Source organism: Bubalus bubalis, chromosome 6 (genome assembly GCF_019923935.1).
Source record: "Bubalus bubalis isolate 160015118507 breed Murrah chromosome 6, NDDB_SH_1, whole genome shotgun sequence".
NCBI classification, from domain to species: Eukaryota; Metazoa; Chordata; class Mammalia; order Artiodactyla; family Bovidae; genus Bubalus; species Bubalus bubalis.
Genome location: NC_059162.1, coordinates 69,133,671 through 69,146,718, shown reverse-complemented (window position 1 = coordinate 69,146,718; position 13,048 = coordinate 69,133,671). Strand labels below are relative to the sequence as shown.

The 13,048-nt window shown below is 37.4% G+C and overlaps 1 protein-coding gene across 4 annotated transcripts in view; it reads right to left on the bottom strand.

The window, feature by feature from the left end:
- SLC44A5 (solute carrier family 44 member 5) overlaps positions 1-13,048 on the bottom strand; it is a 423,585-nt gene that overhangs the window by 188,138 nt on the left and 222,399 nt on the right. The gene's annotated exons all lie outside the window — the stretch shown is intronic.

Genomic DNA, 13,048 nt, shown 5'->3' with positions numbered 1-13,048 from the left:
ATTGTACATTTTTTGTATTCTGTAAATAGGAAGTAAAATATTAAGGAGTTTTAAATTTTAATGAGTATGCATGCTATAATATTTTAAAAAGCAGAATTGGTAAACATTACTTTGAAAATATTATAGGAAGGAAAATGGAATAAGAAAAATTAGCCAATCCAGAATCAGATAAGAAAGAGAAGAAAATCTTTACAGAACAGTTAAGGCAATGAAAAAGTACCATGCAGGTTTCCCTTGTTATCCAAAAGCAGAGCATTTCTATGAAAATTTTAGTAAGCCAAAATGGCATTAAGCAAAGAAGCAATTACCATAGGACACATCTTGCTAATAGATGCACAAAATAATTTGAGATAAAGCACGGATGCTCACAGGCACAGTTTAAAGCTGTGGCAGTGTGATGCTGAGACACTGAGGAAGGAGCCTGGTGTGCTCTCTTGCTGCCTAGAATGCCTGCGGCCTCTATAAAAGGTGCATTGCAAAACAAGTGCTGAATGCTATTTCTACTTTTCATCTCTTTTTGTAAAAGTGAAAATCATCTTCTGATATCTTTCAGTTACTGAAAACAGATACAAATGCAGGTCTGTCATAAAAAGCAAAGAGGTGCAAAGTGAACTTTTGAAAAGTAGGGTATACCTATATAAGGTGATCCATATTGTTAATGGACTGAATCCTTGTATCCTCCTCAAATTCATATATTGAAGTCCCAGCACTCAATATGATACTATCAGGAAGAAGGGTCTTAGATGAAGTCATGAAGGTGGGACCCCCACAATGGGATTAATGTCCTCATAGAAGAGGAAGGAGCTTCCCAGATGGTGCAGTGGTAAAGCATCCACCTGCCAATGCAGGAGACGCAGGAGACGTGGGTTTGATCCCTGGGTTGGGAAGATCCCCTGGAGTAGGAAATGGCAACCCACTCCACTATTCTTGCCTGGAGGAGTCCATGGACAGGAAATTGGCAGGCTACAGTCCAAGGGTCGCAAAGAGTCAGACATGACTGAGCAACTGGACATGCACACATGCAAAAAGAGGAAGACAGACCAGAGCCAACTCTCTCTGCCATGTGGAGACACAATGAGAAGGCAAACATCGTCAAGCCAGAACAAAGGCTCTCACCAGGAACCAAATCGGCCAGCACCTTGGTCTTGGACTTTCCAGCCACCAGAATTGTGAGGAAAAAATGTCTGTTGTTTAAAAGCCACCCAGTCTGATATTTTGTTGTAGCAGAAAAGACATATATAAACTCAAATATATTGAGAATTAGATTCAACACAAATGGACTAAATGTGCCTGTGAGAAATAAAAATTTTCATACTAGATAAAAAAAATCCAACTATATGCTATATGCATATCCAAAAATAAGAATATAAGAAAGTTGAGGTAAAAGGATGAAAAAAAGATGTGGCATATAAATCATAACCAAAAGAAAGGAGTTGTATGTAGTCTCTGAAAACAGAAATTACAGTGGGAAGCACTAGTAGCATAAAGAGGGTCACTTCATAATGATAAAAGTTTCAATTAACCAGAATGCTGCAATAGTTGCAATTACATGAAATTAATGAAATTTTAAATGTACTTGTATAGAACTACCAGAAAAAACAGACAAATTCACATAGTAGGATATTTTAACATGCTTTCTCAGTAGTTTATCAAATACTACGATAAAACAGGTCATAAAACCCCTATGGATATACATTCTTTTCAATAAATGTGATAGAACAATGGATATACACAAAGGAAAACATAATAATCATTTTGGACTGCTACCTCACATCAGACCCAAAAGCAGATTCCAGATAGAAAAACTTAAAGTGAAAGATAAAATTATAAAACCTCAGAGAGATTTATTGAGCAACAGGAAAAAAAAGGACTAGATACAAGGGAAATAAATGATAAATTTAACTACAACAAAAGTAAGAAATTCTGTTTTCAAAGGACTCACGAAAAAGTGGGATAAGACATTCACAGAGGATACTAGTAACACCTATAACACTGAATTACTAATACCCAGAGTATGTAAAGAAGTCCTATGGTTCAAAGAGAAAAAGACCAACCAAAAACTTCATGGAAAAGTGAGCAAAGGACTTGGGTAGGGACTCCAGAGGAGGAAATCAAAATGGTCAATAAATAATAAAGTAGTATTCTGGAAACAGTGAAGACATTATTTTCTTGGGCTCCAAAAATACTGCAGATGGTGATTGCAGCCATGAAATTAAAAGACACTTGTTCCTTGGAATAAAAGCTATGACAAACCTAGACAGCATATTAAAAAGCAGAGACATTACTTTGCCAACAAAGGTCCATATAGTCAAAGCTATGGTTTCTCCAGTAGTCATGTATGGATGTGAGAGTTGGATCATAAGGAACTCTGAGTGCCAAAGACTGACACTTTTGAACTGTGGTGTTGGAGAAGATGCTTGTGAGTCCCTTGGACTGCAAGAAGGTCCAGTCAGTCAATTCTAAAGGAAATCAGTCCTGAATATTCATTAGAAGGACTGATGCTGAAGCTCTAATACTTTGGCCACCTGATGCAAATTGCTGACTCATTAGAAAAGGCCCTAATGCTAGGAAAGATTGAATGAGGAGGAGAAGGGGATGACAGAGGATGAGATGGCTGGATGGCATCACTGACTCAACGGACATGAGTTTGAGCAATCTCCAGGAGATGGTGAAGGACAGGAAAGCCTGGCGTGCTGCAGTCCATGGGGTCACAAAGAGTTGAACATGACTGAGCAACTTAACAATTCCATTTCATTAATAATAAGGCAGATATAAACAAAAACCACAAAAAGAAAGAAATATATAACCCCAAAACACTTGTAAAAAGTAAAAAGCTTGATAATATGATGTTGACAGAAGATGTGGAATAATGAGATCTCATACACTGTGAGTGAGAAGGAAACTGGTAGAACCACTTTTGGACAAGTTTGGAAAGTTGTTTTATTTATTGTCTGTCTTTTCCATTAGAATATAAACTCTAAGAGGGTAAGGGCTTTGTTTTATCCACTACTATATGCCCTGCCACTCTGAACAGCAATTCTGAATCATAGCAGCTGCGGATTAAATATTTGTTATGAACAAATAATGGAATGTCACCTAGAACTGTCTTTTTAGTTATCTGTGCCACCACTTTTTATTCACTCTCTAACATAGACAGGCCAGTTCAGCTTTTCATAATGCTGCACATGTGACTATTGACCAGAACGCATCATAAAACTGACTTAAGAAGTGCTATGCTTTCATATTTTAGAAGCTTGACTGCCTGCCAGATTTCAAACTTGCCTTCTACAGACGAGACAATGAAAACGAATTCCCAGGTCAGGGCAAATGTGTACAGTTCTCAAGCACATTCCTGCCAATAGACAGTTCCTACTGCTGAGGCACCCAAGGATGGGTGCAAACTCCAGCTTCAGGTTCATCAAGAAGAAAATAATTTAAACCGGGGTTCTGCAACAACCTAAAGGGGTGGGATGAGTAGGAAGGTGGAAGGGAGATTCAAGAGGCGGGGGATATACATATACCTATGGCTGATTCATGTTGATATTTGGCAGAAACCCACACAGTTCTGTAAAGCAATTATATTTCAATTAAAAAAAATTAAAAATGAAATAATATAGGGTAAGATTTGCCACACTCTTCTAAGGATGATTCTTCTTTTACAGTTTATTTGTCTCAAAGGCCTGTAAATTAATATATGACCTTTCCTCCCATTAGTACTTTTTGAAATAAGTGAATTACTTTAGAGAGATTTTAAAGTTTCTACCTCTGAAGAACACATATAGAGTCTACCTGTAGAATCACTGCAGTTGTTACTTTAGCCATTAAATTCACCTGGTTATCTCAGTGCCATCAGAAAAGGCTCTTAAAGGATGGAGGTGGCGCCCTTTAGAGCAGCTTTATGTAGAGGTTAGCACAGCTGTGCACAAGGGGCTGTTGTAGGCATTTTGAAGATAACTCAAGTTTAGCCCAATTCCAATCATTCCCAAAGCTTTACTGTTAATGGGATAATACCTAATTTAAGGTAGATAGCTGTTTAGTGACTCAGTCATGTCTGACTCCCTATGATCCCATAGACTATAGTCCGCCAGGCCCCTCTGTCTATGGGATTCTCTGGGCAAGAATACTGGAGTGGGTTGCCATTTCCTTCTCCGGTACCTAGAAGAGCTCAAAAAATCCATCGGTCATCCAGTGGTCCAATCTCTTAATGAAAACCTTCTAGGTCTTCTCTTTCTTCCAGGAACTCTCTATTTCTAAGACATTTATTTTTGACTCAGGTCTATTAGGTAGCTCTATATTCTCAAGTAAACAGTTTTGGACAGAATCTTTTCTATGCCAAGATGATGAGAGTCTGCTACTGTCTTCCACTTTTCTGTCGTTTAGCTGTTAAGTCATGTCTTACTCTTTTGTGACCCCACGGACTATAGCCTGCCAAGCTCAGTCTATTGGAGTTTCCAAGCAAAAATACTGGAGTGGGTGGTCATTTCCTTCCCCAGGGGACCTTCCCAAGCCAGGGATTGAACCTGCCTCTCTTGCCTGGCAGGCAGTTTCTTTACCACTGAGCCACCTGGTAACTCCCTCTTCCACATAGGCCAACTTTAAAATCAGTAGACAAAGACTTAGATATACTCCCCCATTACCTCTGAAACTTATATCTACTTCTTTTTATTGAAGTATAGTTGATTTACAAAGCTGTGTTACTTCCAAATGTACTACAAAGTGATTCAGGTTCTTTTTCCATTATAGGTTCTTTTCCATTATAGGTTATTACAAGTATATCTACTTCCTAATGTTCACTCCTCCCCACTCTGTTATTGGTTAGAGTCACAAGTGAGAGATTAGTAAGATGTGCTTATTTATTTAGCAATATATATTTAGTTAAAACTTTTAAATTATGATATTGTTTTATAAACAAAAATTTCCCACAATAAAATATTTCCCAAAATAAAACCAGTGTTGATGCATATGAAGAAATAAAAAGCTCTTAACTGATTTAAAAGACACCTGTATAAAACAATTAAAAATTACATTGTTGGTTTTATAACATAAAAAAGATTCAATAGAGAGTCAAACAAGAAACAGAAAAACAAAATTTATATTCAAGTCCTATGTCTTTGACTCAGTATGTAACTTTGAACAAATTTTGCCCTTTCATACCTTAGTTTCTGTAAAACGAAGGATGCAATCAATACATTACCTATGCCATGGCTTGAAAGTGAGATCTTGGCTTGAAGTGAGATCATGATGTGAAGTCATTTATAAAAAGTATGAGATATTTCCATAAATGTGAGAAAGCATTATGATTATTACAGTTTTACCTTAAATACCATGTGTAACATGTCTGACATATCATAGACCCTCAATAAAAATTATCCTTCTCCATACCCACTGATGTCCTAACAGGCCAGCTCAATTTTAATTCCCATATCCATGCCACTCACCCTGCCTTCCTTTACTTTACTAGTGAGACTTGAGAGAAAAGAAAGGATCACCTTTACATCTTCCTCTCTTGGCTTTACCATCTGGTGCCCTTCCAGCCACCAAAATGACCAAATGTGCCTTCACATAGCTCAGCTCCAAAGCGTCCTGAACTCAGAGGCTCAGGCAACCTGGAATACTCTTCACTGACCTAGTGCCCATAAAATATAATGTGTCCTGACCAAAAAAAAAAAAAAAACTTCCCTTTAAATTAATTTTGACCTCTGAATATTTTTCTCTGAGTATTGAATTAGCACTCAGTCACTCAGTCGTGCCCGACTCTTTGTGGCCCCATGTACTGCAGCCCACTAGGCTCCTCTGTCCATGGAATTCTCCAGGCATAAATACTGGAGGGGGTTGCCATGCCCTCCTCCACAGGATCTTCCCAACCCAGGGATCGAACCCACGTCTCTTGTGTCTCCTTCAATAGCAGGCAAGTACACTACCACTGAGCCACCTGGGAAGCCCAAGTATTGAATAGAATTGATTTTATTTCACTTGGGCACTTCCACTGTGGGGCTCAAGATGAATTAGAAAGAAAGCTCCCTCTGTGAAGGAAATCTCAGTGTAGAAGCAGTAATACATCAATACTGTAACTCAGGAACAACACCAAGAGTGCTCGAAGGCTAGTATAACAAAGGACTTGGGAAATGTGAAGGAAGGATGATTCACATTCTGCTGAAGATACCAGGAAAGCCTTCAAATTAAGGGGTTGGCCTTTGAGCTAGACTTGGTGAGAGCCTGGGCCCAGTGGGCGAAGAAAGGAAAATCTGGAATGGAGAAATTCAGTGTGTCGAGGAAATAGTGAATCACTGTGTAAATATGGTGATAACTAACTTAAAAATTTATTCAGATCAGCTAGTTTTATCTTTCTTAATAATTTGAATTTAACTCTGTTCTTAGATCTCATTAGGAAAACCAACAAGTATGACTGAATATGTAATGTCACACACCGTTTCCAGAAAACCCACTCCAGACCTTCAGAAGTTTTAAGGAAGACAAACTTGCCTTTAAAATTTAATATGACTTTGGGGCTTGCCTGGTGGCTCAGTGGTAAAGAATCCTCCTGCCAATTCAGGAGACATGGGTTCAATCCCTGGTCCAGGAAGATCCCACACGCTGTGGAGCACCTAAGCCCATGTGCCATAACTATTGAACCTGTGTTCTAGAGCCAGGGAGCCGCAACTGCTGAGCCCATGAGCCCTAGAGCCCTTGCTCCATAAGAGAGGCCACTACAATGAGAAACCACGCAGAGAAACTAGAGAGTAGCCTCTCCTTGCTGAAACTAGAGAAAAGCCCGTGCAGCCAAAATAAATTTTAATATGACTTTTACACTCATCTGTTTCTAGTTCTCTGCTTCTTAAACACACACACACATACACACATACACCCACAATTCTAGATTGTTTCTTTGAAAGCTTTTTACTCTATGAGCTACTTTATTTCATATGAGACACTGTACCCGATTCACAGTTTAAGTACTTAGTAAACATCCAAAGAGAAGAACAGTACAGAAAGCAGGTAAGAGTTTGAGCAGTCAAGGTTCTCCAACAGATTCTTTAGGGGGAAAAAATGCTTGAAATGGTGTAAATCAAGATGTAGTAAATAGAGAAATAGAGAACAGACTGTGGTTGCCAAGGGGAATGGGGAGGGACAGAGGGGGACGCTGGGGGTTGCAGATGCAAACTATTATATATAGGATAAACAAACAACAAAGCCTTACTGTATAGCACAGGGAACTATACTCAATATCCTGTGATAAACCATAATGGACAAGAATATGGAAAAAATGTGTGTGTGTGTATATATATATATGTGAATCATTTTGCTGTACAGCAGAAATCAACACCACATTGTAAATCAACTATACTTCAATAAATTATTTTAAAAACAAAACAAAAACATGCAGTGAATATGTGAAGCAAAGAGGAAACTGGTATAAGCATGCACGTCATATTTAGTATATTTACAGTAGCGATAGAGATTACTGTGCCAATGGTATACTTTATAAAATTAAGATTCAGCTTGAGATGTTAATTATATAAAAAGCCAAATTTTTTGCATTGCACCTGGATATCATGCTCCTTGTGCTTAAGGAATACATTGGTTTATACATTTGCAGAAAAGTATTTAATTAGGTTTATAAAAGTTTAACAAATAACTAACAATTTTTGAATATTTATTTAGGCTAGTATATCACTAACCCAGGTATTTGAGTAAAATGCCAGTATTATCAGGAAATGTTGCTTTAACCAGAATTATCTTACAGAGTAACCAAGAAAAAAAAGGCCTCCTGCTAAGTATCACATTTAACAAGACCATCTGACCAATCAGGTCAAGGTTCTTATCATAATCACTGATGTGAGTAATTATTTGTTCTGTAGTCCTAATGAGCTCTGACTTAGGTGGCATCAACTCAGTTTTTCTGGAAGATGTGTTTGTAAAATCTACTTTAAGTAGGTATCTTGATATCATAACAAAATTGACTTTGGCTCTCCCTTTCTCACATGCCATCATATACACACCAATGCACACACACACACGGCACTCACAAATTCAGGACAAACTGGTATTTTGAATGCTCAAAATCAAATGTCCTGAAAATGTATTCCAAGAAGTTCATTATTATTGTTTATTATTATCTATTATTGTTAAAAGGAATTCTGCTTCCTGAGGGACATGCAACCATAAGAACATTTCCTACATTTACTGTTTCCGCACTCTGCCACACTCTACCCTATAACAAAGAGGTTTATGTGCGGAACATGAAGTGTACCAACCAGTTAGATACACATTAAAATCTGTCAGCAATACCAAACTATAGTTCAATGGAAATTTTCTTTGCAGGCACACATCTCTCTTATTCTTATGGTTTTATGGACAATATTCAAAGAAAGCAAGAGTGATTCATTTCTGTCTTCTTACCACTTATATACTTTGGTATAAAATAAATAATCTGATAAGTATTACATTAACATGGGCTTCGCTAGTGGTTTAGATGGTAAAGAATCTGCCTGGAATGCGGGAAACCCAGGTCCTATTCCTGGGTCAGGAAGATCCCCTGGAGGAGGGCATGGCAACCCACTCCAGTATTCTGGCCTGGAGAATCCCCATGGACAGAGGAGCATGGCAGGCTACAGTCCATGGGGTCACAAAGAGTCGGACACAACTGAGCCACTAACCTCAAGTTAACCAATTACTAGGTTTCCAGTTGAAGTTTTCCAATTGGGTAGCCATGACCTGCTTCCAGCTCATATTCTCAAACCTCAATTGCACTTTCCCATCTAAGCAATCCAGTTTTCTCAGCAAGTTCTGAGCTGCTAAGATACTATTTATCTACGTTTAAAAATAAATTGAGTAGCTTAGCCTTTTTTTCTGCTAAGGGTGGTTCTAACTGAAGAGCTTTCTTCAATAAATAGAAAAATGATATTCCTCAATGTTCCACCCACTGGTGTTAAGGCAGGCCTGGTCATCTGGAAAAGAATGTCAAGCTCAAAAATTAACATTGTAGGGTCTCCTGCATTTTCAGGAGAATAGAAAAAGTTTCTGGGCTCTTTGTATGCAAAGGCTATAATGTACACTTATGCCTATCTACATCTGAAATTATTATTTTAGAAAGAAGAGTATAATGTTTTAAGGATTTGTTTATTGGAATTTCTTTTACTTTAAACAGTTCCCCTCTTTTATTACTTTTTTCATCTCTTCAACTAGCCTCAGGTAGTATATTTATCAGAATACTCTCAAGCATTACAAAAATATTCAAGGATGTGTGCTTATAAATGCCTAAAGGTGCCCCTTTCCATACAATTTATAGAGTGGGTACTTCTTACCTCTTGTCCTCATGCTAATGTGCTTTGCTCTCACCTTATCCTACAAGAGTAAACTAAACTGGGATAAAATGCAAATATGAAGTTACACAAGTAGAGAAATAAATGAGTAGGAATTCTTGGTGATATTCAAAAATATATTAAGAATCTCTGGAAACATAAAAGGAATCTGGGCCAATTTTGCAACCAGTTTTGCTTTATTAGGCATCCTAGCTATCTGGTTATAAAAGCAAGGAGATACTTATTAATATTTTTAAGCTTTTAGGGGAAATTTAAGAATATTATGGAAGCCTAAGAATAACCATATTCCTCAAATTAAAAGTATAAAGGCTGAAAAACATGGTGTTGAGAGAGCACAGATTCTAAGATCTGGGTCTAATCCTGGCCCAGCACTCACAATATGAGGGAAGCCCTTTAAACCCTCTGAACTTCAACCCTTCACCTATAAAAGGAAGATATTGAAGATGATCTTCAAGGTTCCCTCAGGCTCTAAACCTCTGGCATATGGATGGATCCTGAATAAATGCTTGTTGAATAAAAATGCCTACAACTGCCAAAAATCAAGAGATTGAAAATGCAGAATACAGCCTACCCACACGGCTCTGATCCAAAGTAGAGAGAATGTAGAACCACTAGAAAACCAGAGGCAGTCTCATAAACTGTACAGAGGGGACAGAAGGAACAACATTCAAACCAGAGCAACCCTCCTAGAAGTTGTGACATACAGTTGTAGTCAGAACATTCAACTGAAATTCAGAGATGAACCTTGGTTTCCTGCAGAGATCAAACAGGAAGCTGAGCACCGCTGGAAAGAGAAGCTTTGACATGGGATCTGAGTGAGAATGAGGGAGCTATTGAAAGGAATCACTGCTGACAGAGACAGACAGAAGCAGGAATGGGAGAGAAAATGTAATTTCCCTGTTTAAGTAATAAGAAATAGAGTGTTTAACAAATCTTGACTGAATGTAGTTTGTCCCCATGAACTCCTTAATAGTATGACCAGTTATGTTGGTTATATGAATGAATATTCTGCATGTGCTATAAAGACCTAAACTAAGAAGTCTGCTGGGAAAGAGGATTGAGGCTGTGGTCTCAGTCCCATGTGGAGAAATCACTTCAGTTTTCCAGTTGGATCCACTTTTTTTTTTTTTCTTTCTATTTTTCTGTTTTTTGTTTTTTTTTTTTTTTGGATCCACTTTTATCAAATACTTCAAACTTCTCTATCCACTTATGGGCAACAAGGATATGTCAATGGAAAATTACAGGCTCGCCTCATTTCCTAAGGTGGGGAAATCAAGTTTTTTTGTTTAATTACAAAGTCTTTTTTAAAATATACAACTTTATGCAGTTTGTATCAGATTTTTACTGTGCTAGTTTTCACAAGTTACTTAACCTCTCTATGCTTCAGTTTTCTCAACTGTAAAATGGGGGAAATGAAACCAATCTCAAAGAATTTACTTAATAGATTAAGTAGGTTCACATATATAAAGCAATTAGAACAGCATCCAGCACATAGTAAGCGCTATGAAAACATTTTATTGTTACAGTTGTTGTCATGTCAACCCTCCGAAAGACCCAAGTAGTGTTCTAAAATCCATGACATTCAGCCTTCCTGATTCTCAAGAAAATGCCAAAATAAAAAGACATTTGGGAAATAAAATGAATGCCATTCTAGAATAGCCACCTTTATCTATGTTTAATATTAATAATTTGGAAGAGTAGGCAGGCAAAGTCCAAACCATTCCAAGAATTAATAATGCAAGATATATACATTTCAGTTATTTAAACCAAGTTATCAAAAACTAAAATAAAAGGTGTCCTGTTGAATAGTGTGAGGAAATCATATATTGTAATCAGTTCCTGCTTCCAAAGGCTCTTGTTCACATAGATGTGGAATAGCTGATTGCAATATTCTGTGCCAAGAGGCACTCAATGCTATGGAGAGAGAGGAAGCCAGCTTGGGTTGCCGGGTAAAATAAAAGCTCCAAGGTAAGGAGAGAACCCTTTCCCAGGAAGTAAGAAGTCAATTTGACACTTTTGCCTGAAGAAAATGTGTCCTTTGCCCTTAAATTTACATTTGCTCCCTGCAAGATGCCTCTAGGCTTTCTGGAATTTCCACTTGAAGTCAAACTTGCTTTAGCAGTAATTTTCCATTGTTACAGCTATAGTTAACACTGATAGCCTGACTGAGGTGGGGGGGAAATGTAGCAATTAAAAGTACAGCAGAATATTTTAACCCTGGCATTTTGATACTGTGGAAACATAATTTGACCCAAGTAAAATTAGATTAGGTAGAAATTATCCTGAGAAATAAAACTAACAATGCTAAAGATACGTACATAAATATGTACATATATATATATATAAAGGGTTTTTTCTTCTTTTTTAATAAAAAAGGTTTGAAGAATTGAATATTATTTTTATTTAAAAATTCTATTGAAACTTTTCATGGACGCAAATTATTTTAATTAAGAAGACAAACAAGGTTTGCAAATGAAAAGTAAACTCTGATCATGCATACATGCGTGCTTAGTTGCTCAACTGCCCAACTCTGCAACCCTTTGAACTGTAGCCTGCCAAGCTCCTCTGTCCATGGAGATTCTCCAAGCAAGGATACTGGAGTAGGTTACCATTTCCTTCTCTGAACTGATCATACTGAGCAATAAAACATGATTTTGAATTATGATACATTTTTAGTCAGAATAACTTGACTGATTTCTGGTAGCCCCCAAAGGCTTGACTTCTATTTTTCTGTTAAGGTAGGAAAAAAATACCTGCTGACACAGATCTTTTCCCCACCTAAGGCTAGAAAATCAGAAGTAGAAAATTTATAATATAGCTTCTACAAAAGATTATATTACCTACCTTCCCACTTTATAGGATCATGTGTGATCAAATAAAATCTGTGTGAGGGAACTTTGAGAACTATAAAATGCTATGCAGTATAATAAACAATAGAATCTACACAGGTAAAATTAAAGTATACAAGAGTCCAAAAAGTGGGTTTGAGAATAGAGGTAAGAAGGTACATATATGCTCATCTTTTTAGTTGATGATTTGAAACCCAAGTGATATTGGAAGTCACAGCAGAAAAGTACTTATCTGTAGCTCTCAGGGACAATGAGAGTGCATACATGAAGAAAAATTCTTAAAGCCTGTGTGATTCAAACTTTCGTATGTATGAATCACTGGGGATCTTGTGAAAGTGCAGATTCTGATTTATTAATTCTGGGGCAGGCCTTGAGATTCTGCATTTCTCACAAACTCCCAGGTAATAACACCCAGGCCATTGGTCCACCTGTGGAGTAGCAAGACTTGACTACCAAGGGCTGACTGAGGAGCAAATCAGGTGTTAGAAAATGAAGACGATTGGCTAAGACACTCATGAAACATCCAAGAAGATTGATAGTGGAGATCTTGATCAGGAAAAGATGTAAATAAGACACATGTGTCAAAGTTATAAACTGGGATGGAAGGACCTGAAGAAATCAACATGTATGGGATGAACTGAGGTCAGGAAACATAGTAGATATATGATGCTCTTCCTTGGGGATTCTTTTATAACTCTGAAGAGAAGGAACTCCTTCAGGAGGTAGAAATCAGCCACATGAAAGAACCCAAAAAGTCTTCATCAGCAATTAGTCTTTATCAACTAAATATTAGGCATTCCTCGAGTTTGAAAGAATCATATATTTGCAACAGACTGTCATAAAGCATTCTTAGACAAACTTAATACTTAGCACTCA